Below are 22323 nucleotides of genomic sequence, written 5' to 3'. Positions count from 1 at the left end.
GAGCTACAGCCCCGAATAAACCCTGCCTGATCTGTCTGTATGAGAGAAGTCATAACTTCACTTAATCAGTTAGAGAGAATTTTAATTTAGGGAGTTCTAATGGTTCAGTAGACGAAGACGTGAAACTAAAAAGATTCTATAAGATAATTCTTTAAAAGCATTATCAATATCAAAATAAAATAAAATAAAATCACTTTGTCACACTACTGTGTACACAAGTGCAACAGTAGGTGAAAGTCTTGTGTGCAGTTCCGAATAACATAGCAGTACCAATTACAATAAACAACATATTTACACAACACAATTTACATAACAAATGTACACATACTTACACAACACAATGTACAGTAAACAATACACACAATATAGAATACACATACAATAAAAATAAAAAGTATATAAATATATATACAGTATATATATAATATCAATGGCTGAGGTAATATTTCACCACCATCAGATTTCACTGAGGGAATGGTAGCTTTATATATCTTGCCAGAAGCTTCCCTGCTTTGTCCCCCAAATCCACCTTTCACGACAAAATAGCAATACATCTATTTTTCAATCGGGTCAATTCTTTGAGGCCATCAGATGATATTCGGCACTTCAGCTCTTCCTCGGCACTTTTACTATTCCCTTCCAACTCCATAAGTTCTCGTGCTTTGGATTTTTGATGGGCTTTTGATGAATGAGGCGTACTGTATGATCCAACCCCTAAGAACTGCTTTAAGTACCTCCCAAGCCACAGAGGATATAAACATTGATTTCAGCCTTTAACATTTGTTGGAATTCATGATTTTGCAAAAGGGATACATTAAAGTGCCAACTATATGATTTATTTTTATCTGTATGTGGCAACAGCCCTAAACTCACCAGGGCGTGATATGAGACAAAGATGTTTCCAATTGAGCAATACACAACAGATGATATGAGGGCTAAAACAATAATGACTCTTCCTAATGTATCATTAATCCATTTGAGACATTTGAATTGTAGATGTTTACTTATCAATGTAATGACTCCCCTGCTCTCACTTACTTTATTAACATTTGACATTTTGACATATTAGAAAAAATAGACTGTGTGTCAAAAATAATATTATAAAGACCACATTCCAACATTAGAGCAACAAAAAAACCTGAACTTCCCCAGAACAGAAAAACAGAAAAAATAAATAATGCACGATAATGCCACTCCATCCCTCTAAACTCAAACAGTCCATGTATGCCTATGCCCATGACAACTTTTCCATCAGATTGCTAAAGTCCTGTGCTTCTATACAAATTTTGTGAGACAGAATTATACAACAGAAAATAATCTGTAAAACAAACTCCAGCCAATAGGTATGATAAACACAAAGACGTGTATATTCATCCACAACTGTTTTGAAGGAGTGTTATTCCACAAAACAAACTCCACTAGGCAGAACCAGAACAAAAAGAAACCAAAAAGGTGCCCAGTTTCCTCAGACAGTCAATTGAATGTTCAGTGAGTCAATGAGAGCAACAAGTGCCTTAATCACTTCAGTGACTGCAAGAAATATTCCAGAAAACAAACTCCAACCAATAGGAGGCATAAGAACAAATAATGTGCATATTATCCACAAAATGTTCCGAAGGAGTGTTACTCTACAAAACATACTCCAGCTGCTAGGTCGGAACCAGCACAAAAAGTAACAAAGTCACTCATTTCCTCGGAAAAACAAGAAAATGTTCAGTCAGTCAGATCCACTCCATTGACTTTAGGAAGGATATCGCTTGCTGTGGGCATGAAAATATTTTGCGGTCATCCTTAGTATCTATTCTCAGTTTGTCCGGGAACATCAGTGCAAAAGTTTCTTGCATTCCTTGAATCCATCACGTTTCTCTCTTGTCGAATTTGCAAAGTCTGGGAACAAGAAAATGTTGTGGTTCTTCCAATAAAGCCTTCCTTTACTACTAGGTAATAATTTCAAATCAATTTAAGATTTCCTAAATAATTTATTTATGTCTTTAATTACAATAATTCAACATTTTGTTCAGCATCTCACAAGAGTCTTCTTTTATTTTATTTGGAGGATGAGACACCAGTTAAAGGAGTAGTTAACCTAAAAATTTAAATTGTACTTTTAGTCACTCATTTATTCACCCTTATGTTGTTTAAAACCCATATGCTGTTACTTTTTCTAGATGTGTTTTCTGGTCTTTTATTTTGAAAAGTTTTGTTCCTGTATCCTGGTCATGTGATGTCGTTTTCCTTTCATGTTTATGTGTCTTGTTTTCATTGGTTCTTAGTCTTGTTATTGTTCATTCATGTAATTGGTTTATGCTTATTGTCTTATCTTGTTTAGAGTTCTGTTTGTTCATTGGCTTATGTTTCCCCAAGTCCATTTATTTAAGCCCTCATTATGCCATTGTCCAGTGTCGAGTAATGTTTATTGTAACTGAGTTCAAGTTATGTCTTGGTTTATAGTCAAGTGTTGACCGTTCTGCATAACGCGGCGGCTCATTGTTGCTTATCGCGGCACGTTTAGCGGACGAACCACTGGCCCGCTCAGTTCTCCAGATGGACATTCCGCCCCTGATCGGCGCAAAAGTGCACCGGCCCACCGGGAAAATGCCCGGAATGCCAGATTACCAGTCCAGCCCTGGGTTCAGTATAAATACTTCATAACAGTAGTCCATATGAGTTGTGCATTGTATTCTGGAGCCACACAACAGCTTTGTGTTGTATGGACTACTTTTATGGTATATTAACTATTACTTTTTTTCTTTGTACCTTTCAAGTAATGGTTAATATGAACTGTTTTTGTATGGAAAAGAGCAGCGTTCGGTTTCTTGAAGAAAAGATTGTGTTAAGATTCTACTGGGGAAAAAACAAAATGAGGGTCAACTTGATGGCATTTAATAATTTTGTGTACTTTCTTTTTGCTAGCCAGCTGACATAGTCATGTAATTTTACAGGTACATTAGTGATGAAAAGAAATACAAATTATATTAATGTTTTCTTTGATACAGCACAAAAAAGAAAGAAAAGATGAATGAAACTTATAAAATTTTGGGCCTATTATAAAATTTTGGGCCTATTGCATTTAAAGCCTTTATTTTCCGAATATTATTGCATTCATAGCCTTTACTATTTTAAAGGACCAAAGAGGACAATTATAATTGTGACCTCAACAACCGCAACCCCCCGCCCCCAAAAATGGTTTGGTCCCCCAATGTTCAAGACATGGTTATGGTCTTGATGTGATGCAGTAAATCTCACTAAATCCCTGACACTTTTAGAACAAATATGGTCTCTTAAAAACCACTAGATGCCACTAAGAAACCAAGAATGAGAGATAATGTTTGCTTCAATGGTCGTTTGTAGTTGAATCTACATTATGTGGCATTCTATATATATATACTTCTCAAAACCATCTCCATCTCAGAGTTCTGTGACATTCACTTTATTCTCTTCTACCTCTCTGCATCTCTTTGTCACTTTAGCTTCTTTGAAATCATATCGCAACACTCTTCATTTGGAATAGTCACAACAATATTAATGATACCGTATTACTGTATAAGAAATATAAAGTTATTTTAATCTTGCTTTCTCCTTTCTGTGTATCTCTTTCTTTCTCACTCACAGTCATTCAACCAGCCTACATATGCATTATCTTTTTAAATGGTGAGTCCTTTGAGGCAAATAAATGGAATAAGTAACCTGCATGGAGAATGTGTTTAGTGGCATTGAGACAGAAAAGAGATAATAGAGCCATCTTTTACGACAGTGCAGGGGTACAGGGCTGAGTATAAGTGAGATGAATGGCTGTGTGTTCAAAACCCACTGGAGCTCTGATGTCTCTTAGTCCTGTTCAGACCCTTTTGCACAAATCTACACATCTCCCCAGGAGAGGAGTGCACGTTTATCATGAGAGGTATTTGTGTGAGGACCCATTATTATAACCAACGCTGTGCATCAGATATCAAGACATATGGGGTCTGTTCCAAAATATAGTTAGCATTCTCCGTAGCATTTAAGACATCATAGACGTGCCCCCAATGTGGAGGCTGTTCCAAAAGGCAGGTATCTTAATTATGCTGCCTCTTGAGATACCGAGAGATAATTTCGGCCAAATTCTAATGTAACATTGTATGTATCCTTCCCCATTTAGGCGATCCCAGAATGCATAGTGAAGAGCTCAGTGGAAAAATAAATCTAAGATGGTGGACGAAGTGAAAGAAATACCAAAATCTTTCTAGCAACGCTATCAGGAGGCTATTTCCAGTCACGCAGTGCAGATCTACTTGGTCAAGATTATGAAATATACATATTTCAAATCAGCAATAAAATTTGCTAATACGCCTATTTTCAAGATGTATCTATTTCAAATTAATAACAAATTTCCATCTAATTGAATTGCCTAATGTTTAACAAAATAAAATGTACAAATCTTACAAATCTTAATATTAATTAAATTTTCTTCAAGACTCAATTCAATTAGATGGAAATTTGTTATTCAATTGAAATGGAAACTTCTTAAAAATAGGCAAACATATTTTTTTGAGTGTACTGGAATCATAAATTGTTCTTCTTTACCTCATATCATGCTAAAACACAATTTTCCCATCTTGTATAACTAATGCGCATGTGCATTAGCAAGTTGATTGATGTCTGTACCTAAAAGGTGACTGCTCTCTTACCTGTAAAGTAGGACTTCTACATTTGTTGATTGTTGGGCACTACAACTTCTTGGTTGGGCATTCCAATTTCTCTCATTCATTTAAATTGAAGTGGTCCATCTCTGCTAAATAGTCTCTGGAATTACTTATTAATACTTGTACATTTACTACTGAAAAGTATCGATAAATAATTTAATATGACACAAAACTGACTATTTTACCTAAAATGTGTGTGTGTGCTGTGCTTATTAATGCTCATTAAAGGATTGCATAGTTTCTCTTGCGTCACCTGTATTGAAATCAGGTTTGAGTCGACCCATTCGCTGCATGTTAAGAGCGCTATTTGAAACAGCATAAGCTGACGCTTATGTAGAGTGTTCCAAATTGGTATCCTATAAGGCATTATTTCAGTAAGGATGCTGCTATAGAAGACAACTGCCTATGTAGGCAGGATACATTGAGGCAGCTCACTAATTTTGGAAAATTCACATTATCATAGACATTTTACATTGGGTATTTTGCATGTCCTAGGCTGTGCTACATATCTACTATAAAACCCATTTTAGGTATGTCTATTAGTGTAATCATTGGTTTAGAATCAAAGCCCAGACTCAGATCTGTCTTGTATTACAGCGCAGAGAGGGAGTGCATTGTTGCTCTTGGCTCTGATCAAAAGCTTGTAATTGGCACATTTATTCAGTTGCAAAACTTGGAGGCAGAAGGAAGCAAGTCCATGACATGACCATGATGAGAGAGGAATTTTTCCTGGGTGGTGCTGCCTAATGCTCTGTGCTTGGTGTTCTGCTTAGCTGGCCGAGAAAGAGAGCTGCTTGTTTCAGTAATATGGGGGTTGTGTCCAGGGTGATTAAGAGCTTCTGGCCTTTCTGCCACTCTCCTCTCTTCTTGTGTTATCTTCAACCTTTTTTGTGTGCTTATGCTGCTGAATCACTTTACTAAATCAACTTTTTTCAGCTCAAGCTTTCTTTGTCAGCATCACTTTGTTTCTTGTCTCTCCATTCTATCCTCCTTTCACCCTACATCTTCCTCTCGCAGTTTGTCTTTCACGTCCCATTGCACTTGACTCGGCCTCATAAGATTCTCTTACTCTCATGTCACTATACCTTGGTTGCTGTAATTTACTGTAGTATCACCAATGTATCCCTGTTCATCAAATAATCTGATGTAAGATAAAGCAACCCAGTAAATGTCCAAGTATTACAGCTAACAAATTAGAGAGTGTGCAGACTGGTGGGGAGACAAACAGGTCTCTCTTCAACTGGAAGTCTAAGCAGACACAGATGCTTTTTTTGGGTTGACATGGTTTTATATGACATCCTGCAGTTTGACTGTGATCACTCACAGCCTGACATTGCTACTTAAGTTATAGTACTAAACTGTGTACATCTCTGAGTGCCGACATATTTTTGTGATTTCACGTACCTACATCTCAGCAAAAATTGTGGACACAGTACAACGCTTTTAAGATGCACAAGGGACAAAGGAAGAACTGGAAGAAATGGAAGAACTTTCCATGGTTCTAGATCATGGACAGTGCATTGGAACATTGTCCTTTTGTTAGTGGAGAGACCATGGCAGTTATTGTCAATGTTAAATTATCTTGCTAGCTAGCTAATGATTCCATTCAATATAAACTTGATATTATAGATAACTAGATAACATGCGTGTTTGTTTTTGGCTTGTGAAATGGGTTTTTGACATTTGCACCAGGGTGGCATATTAAAGGCAGGTTTTAAGGCAACGCTGCAGGGCTTTTGGCCCGATGGTAGGAATGCAGAGTGATTTTTGTCTGGCTCATGGTCTGAGGCTATTGACCCCAGCTGACCAGTTTATGGCCCTGGCTCACACTGGCCCGATAGTGGAACAGCGGCTATTATTGAGAATCCATTTGGTGAGCTTCAGGCCCACCTTCTAGGCTATCTTAGCTTTTCAGCTTGTATCAAGCATAGATGGTAAGTTAACCCCATTTTGTTTTGGATGCTGGTGATGCTGCTTTTCTGGATCCAAGCTTCATTACTAGCTTAAAGAAATATTCCGGGCTCAATACAAGTCAAGTTCAATCGACAGCATTTGTGGCATAATGTTAACCTATATGGTTAAATATGTCAACTGCAAAGCCAGTATTACACTAGTACCACCACTTACCAGTATAAACCAGCTTAATACTGGTCTTAGCTGGTCTTTTCAGCAGTTCTGAGCAATAGGAGGCTTTGAGTCTATAAATATGATTTTGATTCTCCAGCTCCAGCTGTCCCAGCAGTCTCTTCTCATAACTCAAGAGAAGGCACAGACAGACACAAACAGACTACTGTTACCTCGTGTAATGTACAGTATATGTATGGTTACTAATGAGTGTCGAAGAGATGGAGGCAGGCAGGCAGATGGTGTGTGTGTGTGTGTGTGTGTGTGTGTGTGTGTGTGTGTGTGTGTGTGTGTGTGTGTGTGTGTGTGTGCGTGTGTGTGACACAGCATAACTCTTTGCCGGAGCATTTGTTTGTGATTGCGAGTCTCAGGTGTGTGAATGGTAATCAGCCCACAGAGGTTAGAGGTCATCTCCCTGAAGAAGAGATGTGCAGAGATTTGGCAAACAGGTTACTGCCTCCCATTTCAGCCTTTGTCACTGCTTTTTCTTTCTCTCTCACTCTCCCTCTCTCACCATGATTCTCTTCCGCTGTCTCTCCCACTCATTGCCCTCCTCCTCCCTTATACTTGTGGAACAATTTTTAGACACCCGATCCACATCCATTAGTGTCTTTGAAATACTTGAGGCAACATTTGGGGTCAGCTGTCACACTTCCAATCACACCCTCTGGATCACACCCTCTGGAGATCCTCTAGGCGCTCTTTAAAATAGCCTCAGATATTATGTTGTATATTTATGTCCTCAAGGAACTTCAAAATATATTTCAAGTGCCTTGAAACTTTTCCCTTATGATGGGTTACTGAAGGAACCATTGGCAATCCTTAAGAGTTCTTTACATTTCTTGCAAGAATTAAGAATAAGTTTCTCAGATAACCAAATGGGTGTCTGTAAGATCTCCAGTGGGTTTAGCTGGTGTGGCTATGAGGACCCAAATTGGTGCCTTGTGCATCTTCACATTTTTGCAATGTATAGCAAACTACAGTATGTGACATTTAGTATGTAGTGAATGAATAAACACGTCTGCTTTTTCAGCACAGTAGCAATTGAATGAATGTGAAATATGCATCTCTCATCAATAGTATGTTCACAGCACTGCAGCGGAATCTCATAACAGACAACATTTCCAGTTTTCCATCCTCTCTTTCCAAACTGACAGCTAGTCTCTGAGAAAAAATTTGCATCACTATAGCATCCTATCTATAAATAATAAATATTGACTGCACTGTCTGAACAAACATATCTCATATCTCAAAACATATTTCGCCCTAGTGCGAAAATACTTACCACACTAAATCCTTCAAGGAATATCCCGGGTTCAATACAAGTTAAGCTCAATCAAAAGTATTTGTGACATAATGTTGATTACCACAAAAATAGATTTGGACTCTTTCCTCCTTTTCTTAAAAAACAAAACAAAAAAAATTGAAGCAAAAATCGAGGTTACAGTGAGGCACTTACAATGGAAGTGAATGTGTCCAATTTATAGAGGGTTTAAAGGCAGAAATGTGAAGCTTATAATTTATAAAAGAACTTGCATTAATTATTTTGTTAAATCTCATGTATTAATTGAGCTGTAATGTTGTTTAATTTGTCATTTTATCAAAAGAAACTGATGTTGACATGCATATTGTTTATGTTTTTTGGCTATATTTTCAGTGAGTAATTTAACGTTCAAAAATTGTACCAATTGTACCACATTCATTTCCATTGTAAGAGCCTCACTGTAACCACAGTTGTACCTTTTTTATAGAAAATAGGGGCAAGTCAATTTATTATAATTTTTTTGTGATAATCAACATTAATCCACAAATGCTGTCGATTTAGCTTAACTTGTACTGAACCCGGAATATTCCTTTATGTAAAGAAAACAAACAAAGATTTGCATTTCTTGAATGAAATACTAGTGCTTGAAAAGTAACACAATAATTGTATTGAAGTTTTAGGTAAGTGTATGTTTTAGCAACGTGATGTCATGAGAATTCGTATGTATTCTTGCGTAAAGTTTGGTACTTGCAAACATACATACTCTTATGGTTGCATAGACAAAGAAATGTACAATACTGACATACTGACAGCACCTAACTGTCATCATTTTATAGACAATATTTGGGTCAATGACGTATAAGGATTTTCAACAGTCCAATTTTAAAATGACCAAAATAAGGATATCTATTGCAATTGTTCAAACATTAAGAATGTTGTGTACACATAAATTCATATTAAAAATTTTAATTAAGTGATTTTAGTGTTTTTTCATCTAGATGAATTCGCCGTGGCCTAGAAAAATGCCATGTGGTGCGACCGTGATTTATCTTAAAATTCATAAATTTTCCTTAACCTGAATAACATTTTTAACAAGTTCTCAGTAATATAAAGTGTGAAGAAATAAATGATTTGCTTTTGTTGTGATTTTTTATAAATAATGATCTCGTATTTTTGTTCTTCAATGTCACAGTCACCTTCTTAAATGTAAATAAAGCCTTATTTTTCCTGTAAATCGCATAAAACTGATAAAAATGTTTAAAAAATATCATTCACTTAAGCATACTGTATCAGTGATTAATATTTCAGTCACATAAATTAAATATTTTATTTTGAATTGAATACAGTAATTGCTAGGTTTGGTCGCACCACATGATGAGTGGTCGCTCCAAATGACACGAAGACCTCATATAGTCACAAATATATTTAAAGAGATCAATAAATGATAAATTCCATACAAAAAATAGATTTAAAACAGATTTTATTAAAATTTCACAGAATTTTCATGAACACAAACATTTCATAAACATTTTTTTTTTCTAAAACTCATCACAAACATTTATAAGTGCAGCACACATTCATGGCTTTGTTTTGAACATTTCATTTAACTTGACAATCATCATGTTGCTGATGGGCATTTGGAATGTCCACGTGAAAGTGAGGTACATGGTGTTAACTGCAAGCATTTATTAAACCCAGTTATTTCTGAACTTTGTCCAATCTTGACTGCTCAACTTAGAGTAGCGTGAGGTTGCTGGCTCAGGTTCTGAGATGACAGCATGAACATCTTTTTTACAGTAGAAATTGACATCTGGAGTTTGTGGCCACATGAATAAGTTCTTTTCACCCACCTGCCGCATGGAGCTAACCTGGACTTCCTCTCGCACAACCTCAAGGACCTGGCCTACATATGGAAGATCATCATAGGTTACGATCACAAACTTGCCACTCAAGTCTTGAAGACTAGCTTGTTCCCTTGGAGGCTCAGGTGCGCTTGAGGGATCCTCAGTGTGCCACATGGTGTCCCTCAGGTCTACTTTCACTGGCTGGTAACATAGGCATGTCTTCATTTCGGCATGCTTGCAGAAGCATAACACCTCCCTATGACTAATTTGTCCCTCACAGCCATCAATTTGCCTGGAATCAGCTCATCATACTTTTGAATGCTCTCTTCGCTTATCCAATGGTGAGTAATAGTTGACCCTGATTTTTTGGCCAGCATCTCATACAAGTCCAGTGGAGTCTGCAGCTCGCCTCCTCGTTGAACGCAGAGATCTGCATCCCTCTTTACAGCACCGCCAATGCCATCCGGGGCACCCTTTCCATGGGACTTTTCTGAATAATTCCAAGTAACATGCTTGAACCCAGAAAGGAAAGGCACAGTACTAAGGAGGTAAAAGTTTGCTTTGTTCCTGTACTGTGTAACGGGTCCATCACTGATTATGTGTAGAACTGTAATCTGTGGGCAGGTTCAACGAAACTCTTTCAGTATGGGCTCCAGGATTGCCCACACTACCCGCTCATGATGGCGGAGGCTGTCTGACAGTGTTGCATTTGGTGCCATGGACTGTGTAGAGGACAGAAGTGTGTATTGTGGCCTGCTTTCGGCTGCCTCCAAAATGATAAGCTTGTATTTCTGTACTCACCTTGCAGGCATAGTTTTCCAAAAAATCAATGTGAAGAACAGTTTCAAATTCAGTTAGATTTTGTTTTAGGTCACAAAACTGTTCTGTTTGGTGGATCCAGTTGAATTGATGTATGGCTAAAGCTTCTAGCTTTTTGTTGAACAGCTCTTTTAAGTTTTAAGAATGTTTTAACATACCTTTCTCTTATCATAGCAAGGTACTCCGCTCTTGCTGCAGGGTCAGAATTAATATGGCGAGCGCTTTTTACTTTGCTTGGCAGTGCAAATCTTCTGGTAAAATAGATGAAAACAGTTATAAATATATAAATACATAAATAAACAATGAATGCATAATTACCAAAGTGAAATTACATTCTCTAAATTATATTTTTGTATTTTTCTCATGATATTGTACAAAGATAAAACATAAACCATTGTGTCTTAAATATTAGAAAAAATTACTAAAATGACTGCATAAATATCTATTCCAAATAATACTAAAATAAAGTACTTTACGTATATAAATCATTAATTGAATATAAAGCACAAAACTGCCAATCTAGGACATATATCTATCATGGAAAACACTCTGCAATGGTCGCACCACATGATATTTGGTCGCACCACATGATATTTTCAAGTTCAGTTCAAATTTACAGGCACAGAATTATCCACCTAAATTAAACAAGCTAGCTTCCCACAAAAAGTCACTATGAAATTTATAATCAAAATATATATTTGTAGAAAAGAATAATATTCAATGTTTTTTGAGGTCATACCACATGATATCCAAATGTGGCAACTACATACCAGCCGTTAAAAATGAACTTTTTTCCAAATTTGTGAGAGAGTTACAAACCTGCTTGCTGCTTCCATGGGTCCTTGGCAAACTGGTACATCATGCAACTTCCAGTCTTTGAATGGATTTCAACATAAAAGTCCCAAAGTGGTCGTTTCTTGATGGTCGCACCACATGATATTTCATAAAACCGACACCATCGGACAAAGTTTGTTTGTATATTATGATGGAAATATAAATACAAATGCTTTACAATTTTGTTCAGGACTACAAAACACTTTGGAAATAATGCCGAATAGGGCATAAAATAAATTTGAATAAATTTAGAGTCATTTCAAAGATGTTTTCAAAACCGCAGTCATGGCCGGACGGTCGCACCACATGATATTTTGACACTTTAAATAACAGAACAATTACAAATAAATAAAGGTTTTTGAAAAAAACCTTTAAAGTGATAAAGTGAGTACATATAATAGAGAGGTACTACATATATATGGTATCTTTTTATGCATTTAAACCTTTTTTTTTTTGCATAGACACCAAAATATACAATATTGATGTATTGACAGCGTACAAATGTTTAAGTGCACTGTTTGAATTGATTAATATGAAATAATTCATAGAATTAATCAATCACATTTAATTTATAATCAATGAGATTAGTTAAATGCCAGTTAAAATTTAATTTAATTTTTGTTTGCAATGGGACACAAAAGGAGCTTTCAGAATAGTTATGCTAAAAACAAAATAAACCACAAAAAGCACCATAAAACAATAATAATATTATCCATACATTTGTTATCTATGATCCAAATCTTCAGACTGCTTTCTGTGAAGAACAGACCCAAATTCAAGCCTTTTATTCAACAATCTCCATCTTCATCCGCCACAGCGCCGTCGTAACCGCCAACGCGTGTTGGTTTCGTTTTCAAACTTCAATTTGCCGCATCAACCATTACGACAGGTGGTTTTACGGCAGTGATGTCGAATCCATTTGGACATGCCATATTCTGTATATGTTGGAATGAGATATGACAGCGCCATTATGGAGTGCATCAGGAGAAGAATTACAGTGATTGTTAATTTAAATTCTACCCTCCACCTCACACAATGCTATTGTATGCCATCTGATGCAGTGCATTGCCCTTTGGACTACTTTTGCATAGAATTTTGCAATTTTTCTTAATAAATTATTGTGATTAAATTGATCTGCCTGTTACGTGTTTTATTTGTTTAATAAATGGTTTGGTTTAGGAGTAGGTGTGGGATTAGCGGCTGGAATATATATATAAATTAATATATTGTAACAAAAAATATTGCTACTGTACATTCATCTACATGTTGCATGTTTTTATATTGTTGAAATGTGGTAAAGATTAGAGGTTGGGGTAGGGTTAAGGGATCTATAAAACAATAAAAATGTACAAATATATTTATAATCCATTTGTGTATTCAAATATAATTGTAATGGATCATCAATATTTAAAGTTTCTAAATCTGTAAGTAAAAAATTTTCAGATGCTTTCAAACATCCATATTGTACGTTTTAGTGTCTATCCAAACGAACAAACATGTATGTTTAAATGTTACATATATTAACATTCAAATAGTCATGTATATTAATGAGATCAGGCTGGTTTTAGGCTTAAGTTCTGCAAAAATAAAATTGTGCATCAGAGATGTTGCTGCGTATGAGAATCAAAACCCACCAATCTTTGCTTGGCACCTAGTGCCAAATTACTATAACAATAAATTATTGTGTTCATATCTGTGCAGGTGTGTCTACTAGTGTAGAGATTGTTTGTGTGTGTGTTTGTTGTAGTATCAGAGAAATAGAGATGTCTGTAACTCACTTTGTTTTATGCATGGTCTGAAATTTTCAGACCAGACCATGTGTGCCAGTTCTGGTTTCTGTCTGTCTTAGTGTGTGTGAATATGTATGAAAGCATTGAGTTCAGCAACCAGATATTTTTAGATCTAGACCTCTCCTCTCTGCTTCTCTCCTCTCTTCTGCCCTGTCCTCACCCCTCCTCTCCCACCCTCCCTACTCTGATGTATGTTTATCCACATAGAGTGTGTGTGTGTGTGTGTGTGTGTGTGTGTGTGTGTGTGTGTGTGTGTGTGTGTGTGTGTGTGTGTGTGTGAGCGTGTATTTATCACTTTGTGGGGACCAAATGTCCCCATAAGGATAGTAAAACCCGAAATTTTTGACCTTGTGGGGACATTTTGTCGGTCCCCATGAGGGAAAACAGCTTATAAATCATACTAAATTATGTTTTTGAAAATGTAAAAATGCAGAAAGTTTTCTGTGAGGGTTAGGTTTAGGGGTAGGGTTAGGTTTAGGGGATAGAATATAAAGTTTGTACAGTATAAAAACCATTATGTCTATGGAAAGTCCCCATAAAACATGGAAACACAACATGTGTGTGTGTGTGTGTGTGTGTGTGTGTGTGCGTGCATGCGTGTTGAGTAAGAAACTGATAAGAAGAGCGAATGAGGGATAAATTCATAACAATGGAAACATACGTTGCAGCAGTGTAACAGTTGTTTGCTTCACTCTCATGTTCTGCTCTTTGAAGCATAGCTTTGCTTGGAGGCATAGAAGCTCACCTGTCTAATCTCCCTCATTAAGTCATGATTAGCGTAATTTAATTACTATCAGTTAGACTGCTTAAAGTCTCACCACTCATTTACACACACACACACACAATCACGCATGCAAACACACATGCTGGATTTTCATGTTTTATGAGGACTCTCCATAGACATATAGATTATATCCCCTAACCCTACCCCTAAACCTAACCCTCACAAAAAACCTTCTGCATTTTTACATGTTCAAAAACACACACATATCCATCACCCTGATAAAGGTTGGGAATAATACAATCTCACTCTCAAACCCATAGAGTGCAAAATAGCAGAGGGCAAAGAAGTGTAACTTAGTTTAACATTACCAGATCTTCAGTTATTATCTCACATGAATTAATATATATTTAAGGGGGTAATGAAGTCTGAAATTCTAATACATTCAGGCAGCACTTCTACTCCCCTCCAAGAGTATGTACACCTGCCTTATCATTCAACAGATGGCGATGATTTTCCCATTGCTGTTTGATGGGGCTAGTGTGAGTGTAATCAGTTTAATATGTTTGACAGCAGTGCAAACACAGTATGTCATTATAGATATTACATGATATCACCCACCCTAGAGGAGATTACACAGCACAGGGGTGTGTTTACCTGTTTTTTTCTAAAGACAACAGCGAGCATGTTTAGATGCATATTCTTACACTGATTACGCTAAATAAAGCTGACAACCTGTGTAGTCATGGATTAAATAGTATTTTACAATGGGTCTGTTGAATGCTTGATTCTGATAGGGTTGACGGACATTCTAAGGTGTACCATTCATTTTCAGTAAATGCACAGCTATGAAGTAAATTCAACCTATTAAAACAAAGACACTGGCTCAGGGGTGTGGCCAGAAGGGTAGCTTGGGGTGGCAGCTGCCACCCTAAAAATGAGCTTTGTCACCACAACTCGCATAGTGGAGACGGTGCGCAAAGGCTAAATCTGTCCGTGTTGCGCATGTTCCGCACGTAATTCAAGTCAAGTCAAGTCATTTTTATTTGTATAGCGCCTTTCACAACAAACATCATTTCAATGCAGCTTTACAGGAGATCAGGCATTAACAAAAAATTAAACTGTAATATCTATAATGCATATGAGTCATCATTGTGTAATTAGATAAAATACGAATGTGAATTGTGTTTAAAAATAAGTACTTAAATAATAATAGCATTTATAACCCCAGTGAACAAGCCGAAGGCGACTGTGACAAGGACTTATTGCACAATTCCTGATAATATCTCCCTGGGGAAGAATATACAAGGAGAAAAGCAGAGGCCCTAAAACTAATACCTGTGGCACTCCACACTTTACTTTTGTTTGGTTTGACAATTCCTCATTTACATAGACAAAGTGGTAGCGGTCTGCTAAATAGGACCTAAACTATGCTAATGCAACTCAACAAATGCCAACATAATTTTCTAGCCTATTCAATAGAATGTTGTGATCTATCGTGTCGAATGCAGCACTAAGATCTAAAAACACTAAAAGTGAAATGCAGCCACGATCAGATGATAAGAGCAAGTCAATTGTAACTCTGATAAGTACAGTCTCTGTACTGTGATGAGGTATAAATCCTAACTGAAATTGTTCATATGTACTATTTCTCTGTAGAAATGAACATATTTCAGAGGATACTACCTTTTCTAGTATTTTGACATAAACGGGAGATTTGAAATTGGTCTATAATTAGCCAGTTTTCCAGGATCAAGTTTTGGCTTCTAAATAAGAGGTTTGATAACTGCAATTAAACATTTTCTTGGGACATGTCCTAAGGATAGCGAGGAGTTAATAATATTAAAAAGAGGTTCTGAAATTACAGGAAATACCTCTCTTAAGAGCTTAGTTTGCATTGGATCTAACAAACATGTTGTAGATTTTGATGTTTCGATAAGTTGAAAGAATATACGAATAATTGAAGTTGCACGTGAGGGAAATTATGAGACACTGTTTTCTGAGGTGCTATGACAAATGATTGCATAATCATAAAAGAAATTCATGAAGTCATTACTCTAGTGCTGCGACATAATATCTGGTTCAGTTGAGGCTTTATTCCTAACCAATTTTGCCACAGCACTGAATAAACAGTTTTTTAAAATATGCTGACCTGGCAGCTTTTAGTGCCTGTCTATAGGTACAGACACTATCCTTCCATGCACCACGAAATACTTCTAATTTTGTATTCTTCCAAATGCGCTCCATTTTCCAAGCTGCTCTCTTGAGAGCATGAGTGTGATCATTGTACCATGGTGCAGGGCTTATTTCTTACATTTTTTTTACTCGAACGGGGACGACACTATCAAGAGTACTAGAGAAGGCTGCATTTATATTTTTTATTATATCACCAAGTTCTTCTGGGCTTTGGGGTTTACTATGTGTATGAGATAGATCTGGAAGATTATTAGTGAACCTATCTTTAGTGGTTGAAAGAATAATTCTACCTGAATGATAGCGTGGTGTCGATTGAGTACGATTAGCTGATCGCAGCATACAAGAGACGAAGTAATGATCCGAGATGTCATAGCTCTGCTGCAGAATTGTGATATTATCAATGATGTCCCTATGACAGAATTAGATCTAGCATATGATTATGGTGATGAGTTTGTCCTGTTACATTTTGTCTGACTCCAAGAGAGTTGAGAATATCGATAAATGCTAATCCCAATGTGTCATTTTCATTATCTATATGAATGTTGAAATCTACAGTAACTACAAGATGTGATAAAAAATTAGCAAATTCACCAAGGAAATCAGAATAAGGCCCGGGTGATCTATACACTGTAGCAAGTGTAAAAGACGACATAGTTTTTTTTTTATTTATATCTGACAGCACATTAAGCATTATTAGTTCAAAAGAATTACATTTATATCCTGTCATCTGAGTAACACTTCTGAGTAAATCTTCACTGTAAATTGTAGCAACAATGTTTATAACAATAACCTGGGTGAGTAGATACATTCTCTATGAGATATCGAAGTGATACTGTCTCTATGTGTTGTTGTTTATGTGGGGCCGAAGTGTCCTTGGGCAAGACACTGAACCCCAAGTTTCCCCCAATGTCAGGCTAGCGCCTTGCATGACAGCTCTGCCACCATTTGTGTATGAGTGTGAGTGTGAATGTGTGTGTGAATGGGACACAGTGTAAAGCGCTTTGGTAACCTCTAAGGGTAAACAAAATGCTATATAAGTGCAGACCATATGTGACCTGTGTGACGTCTCAAGGCAGCTAGCAGATGTTCAGATTAACCAGTTTGTCTGCTTATTGACCTGGCCCCCAGTTAGTCAAATACTATCATTATTAAGACTATGAGCCAAATTACTACCAAATTCACACACCTCTTTTAAGTTATATTTACTGATCTCCGACTGGCAGACCTGGACATCATTAGTGCTGAGATGAATAACAATTTTAGAAAATCTATGTTTAGCATTAGCCAGCACTTTAAATTTCATTTGATGTCAGACGCTCTGGCACCCGAAATGCAATTAATAATAGTGTCTGGAGTCTCTATTTCCACGTTCCTTACAATAGAATCACCAGTAACAAGGGCTCTTTCAACATGATTCCCAGTGGGTGCATCACTGAGTGGGGAGAATCGGTTGGAAACACTAACAGGAACGGGAGAGTGGTGTTTCTTTGCTGAGCGAGTATGCTTCCAGCTTCGTCATGACAAAGAGGACGCTTACGGGGGTGGGGATAAAGTCTTGTTCAATCAGGCCTGGAACACACTGAATAAGGAAATCAGAGTGGCTAAAAGAAGTTACTCTGAGAAGCTGAAAAACAAGTTTTCAGCTAATGACCCTGCATCAGTGTAGAGTGGCCTTAAACAACTTACCAATTACAGGACTCCTTTCCCTAACACTGTGGTGGACCAACGACTGGCTGACGACCTGAATGTGTTCTACTCAGACTGTTTATTGTCGCCGGAGATTTCAACCAAGCGAATCTCAAGACAGTGCTCCCTAAATTCCATCAGTATGTGGACATCACAACGAGAGGCGCCCGCCCCCACCTCGGCTACTCAGGTCCACATCTCTGTTATGTTAATTCCAGCATACAGACTGCTCGTCAGATGCACAAAACCGCTTCAGAAGCAGGTGAAAACCATGGCCAGTAGGAGCCATCTCTGGTCTTCAGGACTGTTTTGAGTGTACTGACTGGCACATGTTCAGGGAGGCTGCAACATATGGCCATTCTACCAACTTGGAGGAATACACAGCATCAGTGACCAGCTACATCAGCAAGTGCATTGATGATGTCACTTTCTCCAAGACCATCAACACACGCTCCAACCAGGAGCCGTGGATGACTGTGGAGGTGCGCACGCTGCTGAGGACCCGAGACTCCGCCTTCAGAGCAGGCGATAAGGCAGCCCTAAAAACAGCTAGGGCCAAACTGTCCCGGGCAATCAGAGAGGCAAAGCGCACACATGCCCAGAGAATCCACAGTCACTTCCAGGACAGCGGTGACACGCGGCGCATGTGGCAGTGCATCCAGGCCATCCTCCCTTCCAGACCCCCCATCCTCACTACATTCTATAGAGGGACGATTGAGAGAATCCTGAGCAGCTGCATCACAGCCTGGTTTGGGACTTGCACCGTTTCGGACCGCAAAGCCCTGCAGATGATAGTGAGGACAGCTGAGAAGATCATCGGGGTCTCTCTTCCCTCCATCAAAGACATTTACACAAAACACTGCATCCGCAAAGCAACCAGCATTGTGGACGACCCCACACACCCCTCACACAAACTCTTTACCCTCCTGCCATCTGGCAAGAGGTACCGAAGCATTCGGGCCCTCATGGCCAGACTGTGTAACAGCTTCTTTTCCCAAGCCATCACACTCCTCAATACTCAGAGACTGGTTTGACACACACACTTGTCCTGAGTTGCACTTTAATTACTGTCAATTTATAACTGTCTGCTACCTCATTAACTGCTATGTGCATAGAACACTATCTCATAGTATGTTATGTTTACGTTTTTAGGAACTGTCTTCTTTTTGCACTACTGTGTACTGGTCAGCACTGCAATGACTCTCACTGTGCCTATTGTCCTGTTCGTTGTCAGAAATTTCTTGTACTGTCCTGTACTTTTGCACATGTTTGCACGTGCTCTTTATATAGGTATATAGGTATTTTATATAGGTATTTTATTTAGTTGTGTAGTCTCATGTGGTCCTGTGTTTGTCCTATGTTGTTTTTATGTAGCACCATGGTCCTGGAGGAACGTTGTCTCGTTTCGCTGTGTACTGCACTAACTGTATATGGTTGAAACGACAATAAAAACCACTTGAATTGACTACTGCAGATTCGAAAGGCCCAGTCTCACACCCCACATGCACTCAGACCTTCACTTCACACAAACATTAACACCTCCTGCAACCCCCCTCCTCCACCCTCCTGCTAATCAACCCGCACTCAAGATCTGTAAAGACGATGTGTGCCGTGTCTTTCGGTAGCAAAAGTCAAGGAAGGCTTCAGGCCCAGATGGCGTCTCACGAGCGTGCCTTTGATCCTGTGCTAACCAACTGGACCCCATCTTCACTCAGATCTTCAATAGATCACTGGAGCAGTGTGAAGTCCCATGCAGCTTCAAACGATCAATTATTATCCCTGTTCCTAAGAAACCAAAAATCACAGCATTTAATGACTACAGACCTGTCACCCTTACGTCTGTGGTCATGAAGTCATTTGAGAAACTGGTGTTGGCCCACCTGAAGGACATCACTGGACCCTTTCTAGATCCCCTTCACTTTGCTTATCAAGCGAACAGGTCTGTGGATGATGCAGTCAACATGGGATTGCATCATGTCCTGCAACATCTGGACAGACGGGACATACGCAAGGATCCTTTTTGTGGACTTCAGCTCTGCTTTCATCACCGTCATCCCATCTATTCTCCGGACAAAGTTAAACCAACTCCTTGTTCCCATGTCTATCTGTCAGTGGATTACCAGCTTTCTGACGGACAGGCCAGTACCTGTACCATCAGCACTGGTGCCCCCCAGGGATGTGTGCTCTCCCCACTACTCTTCTCCCTCTACACCAATGACTGAACCACCAAGGATCCTTCTGTCAAGCTCCTGAAGTTTGCAGATGACACCACTGTCATCGGCCTCATCCGAGATGATGATGAGTCTGCATACAGAAAGGAGGTTGAACGGCTGGCTGTCTGGTGCATTCAAAACAACCTGGAGCTGAACACGCTCAAAACGGTTGAGATGATTGTGGACTTTAGGAGGAACACCCCAACATTGTCCCCCCTCACCATTCTGAACAGCACTGTGGCAGCAGTGGAGTCATTCAGGTTCCTGGGCACTACCATCTCACAGGACCTGAAGTGGGAGATACACATTGACTCAATGTAAAAAAGGCCCAGCAGAGGTTGTACTTCCTTCGCCAGCTAAGGAAGTTCAACCTGCCATAGGCGCTGCTGAAACAGTTCTACTCAGCGGTCATTGAGTCTGTCTTCTGCACTTCAATAACTGTCTGGTTTGGTGCAGCAACGAAATCAGACATCAGAAAACTACAGAGGACAGTTCGGACAGCTGAGAGGATTATTGGTTGCCCCCTGCCCCCCCTTCAAGAACTGTACACTTCCAGAGTGAGGAAAAAGGCTGTAAAAAACCCCACTCACCCAGCCCATTACCTTTTTGAACTGTTGCCTTCTGGCCGACGCTTCAGAGCTCTGAATATGTAAAATTATTTAATTTTATTATTATTTATTATTTGTATTATTAATTATTTTTTTTAAACCCAATGCACACTGAAAAATGGCAGATGTTAAGGATTATGTGTATATAGTGATGCTAAAAAAAAACAGAAGGCTACAAACACAGACTCGAGATAGAAAATACACTCAGATGAAAAAACAGAAAAGCGGAAAAACCTGAAACACGCGGTAAAATGACAAAGGATAAAATGATGAACGTATGAGAATAAGAATAAGGAATGCCAAGCAGCCTAAGCAGGCTACAAAATCGAATTTCCCCTCCCCCAGGTCTGACGTCTGGCAGGGAACAACTTTGCGTGTCGTGGCCACATTTCCTCATATGGTGTGCATTATTTTTCAATAATTCAATGGTCCGTCATCAATTATTCTTTACTTGTTTCATTGGGGGTATGGTCATAAGCAGTTTAAACATGAACCCATAGGCACACATAGATTTCACCCCATTACCCTGATTTCACATTGCAAACAACTTTACTGGCATTTTTACCAAATTATTTAGTTTTGACATCAAAAGCGAATAACCAGATGTTTTCAGCTCTCATGTAAACACAATTTTCTTTTGTTGTAAAATGTTTTGAATAAACAAAAAGTTTGGTTATCAGCATATTGGTGTGCATTACACACTCGTTGGGGTGTGAATGTCCATATATTTATATATTCAAGAGTCTGTACATTATGTGCATTATATGCATTGCTGTTTGATTGTATTTTTAATATCTGTAGGTTTTTAAAATCTGGAGTTTGGATGGATGTATAGAGAGAGAAAGAGAGAGTGTGTGTGTGTGAGAAGTAATCTGTGGAAAGGAGTCATTCACCTAGACTTACATAAACCTAGCTCTATATTTAGACAGCGTGACTTCACATTTCTGCACCAGAGTGATCGACCACATTGATATGTGTTCCTCAAGCACAAACTGCAGTCAGACGCTTCTGCTTTGTTGTATCTGACCAATGCTTCTTTGGTGTATGTAAATATATATCGGAATACTGCTGCTCTGCTGTATATCGCAGTTTATCAGACTAATGCATTTTTGCCGTGTAGACTCCTGCTACTATGCTGTATGTTGCTGTGTATCATTGCTTTGCCACTCTTCTATATGTTAATGTTTTAAAGTACTGCTCACACTGCTGTATGTTAATGTGCACAAGACTGTATGTTATGTACAATATACAGTTGTTTGATGGAGTGTTTCAGACTGCTGCTGCCATGCTGTATATGTGAGTCTATTTTGATCAAGCGTAAGTATGGACAAGGTGTGTAAGAGGTTTTTTCACATTCATGTATGATTGTTTATTTGACAGGGTTTTGTCTGAATACACATCATACTGGTGTATTAGAAGTGTTGAATGATTTTTATCAAGCAATACATCAATAACATCCCTATGTCATTGTAATGTGTGATCATCAGTCACTTTTATTCATAATTCATCCAGCCCCTTTTTTTGTTGAACGAGACTGCCAAA

Source organism: Xyrauchen texanus, chromosome 8 (assembly GCF_025860055.1).
Source record: "Xyrauchen texanus isolate HMW12.3.18 chromosome 8, RBS_HiC_50CHRs, whole genome shotgun sequence".
Lineage (NCBI taxonomy): Eukaryota > Metazoa > Chordata > Actinopteri > Cypriniformes > Catostomidae > Xyrauchen > Xyrauchen texanus.
The sequence above is the reverse complement of the archived record's forward strand: the minus strand, read 5'-3'. Positions refer to the sequence as shown.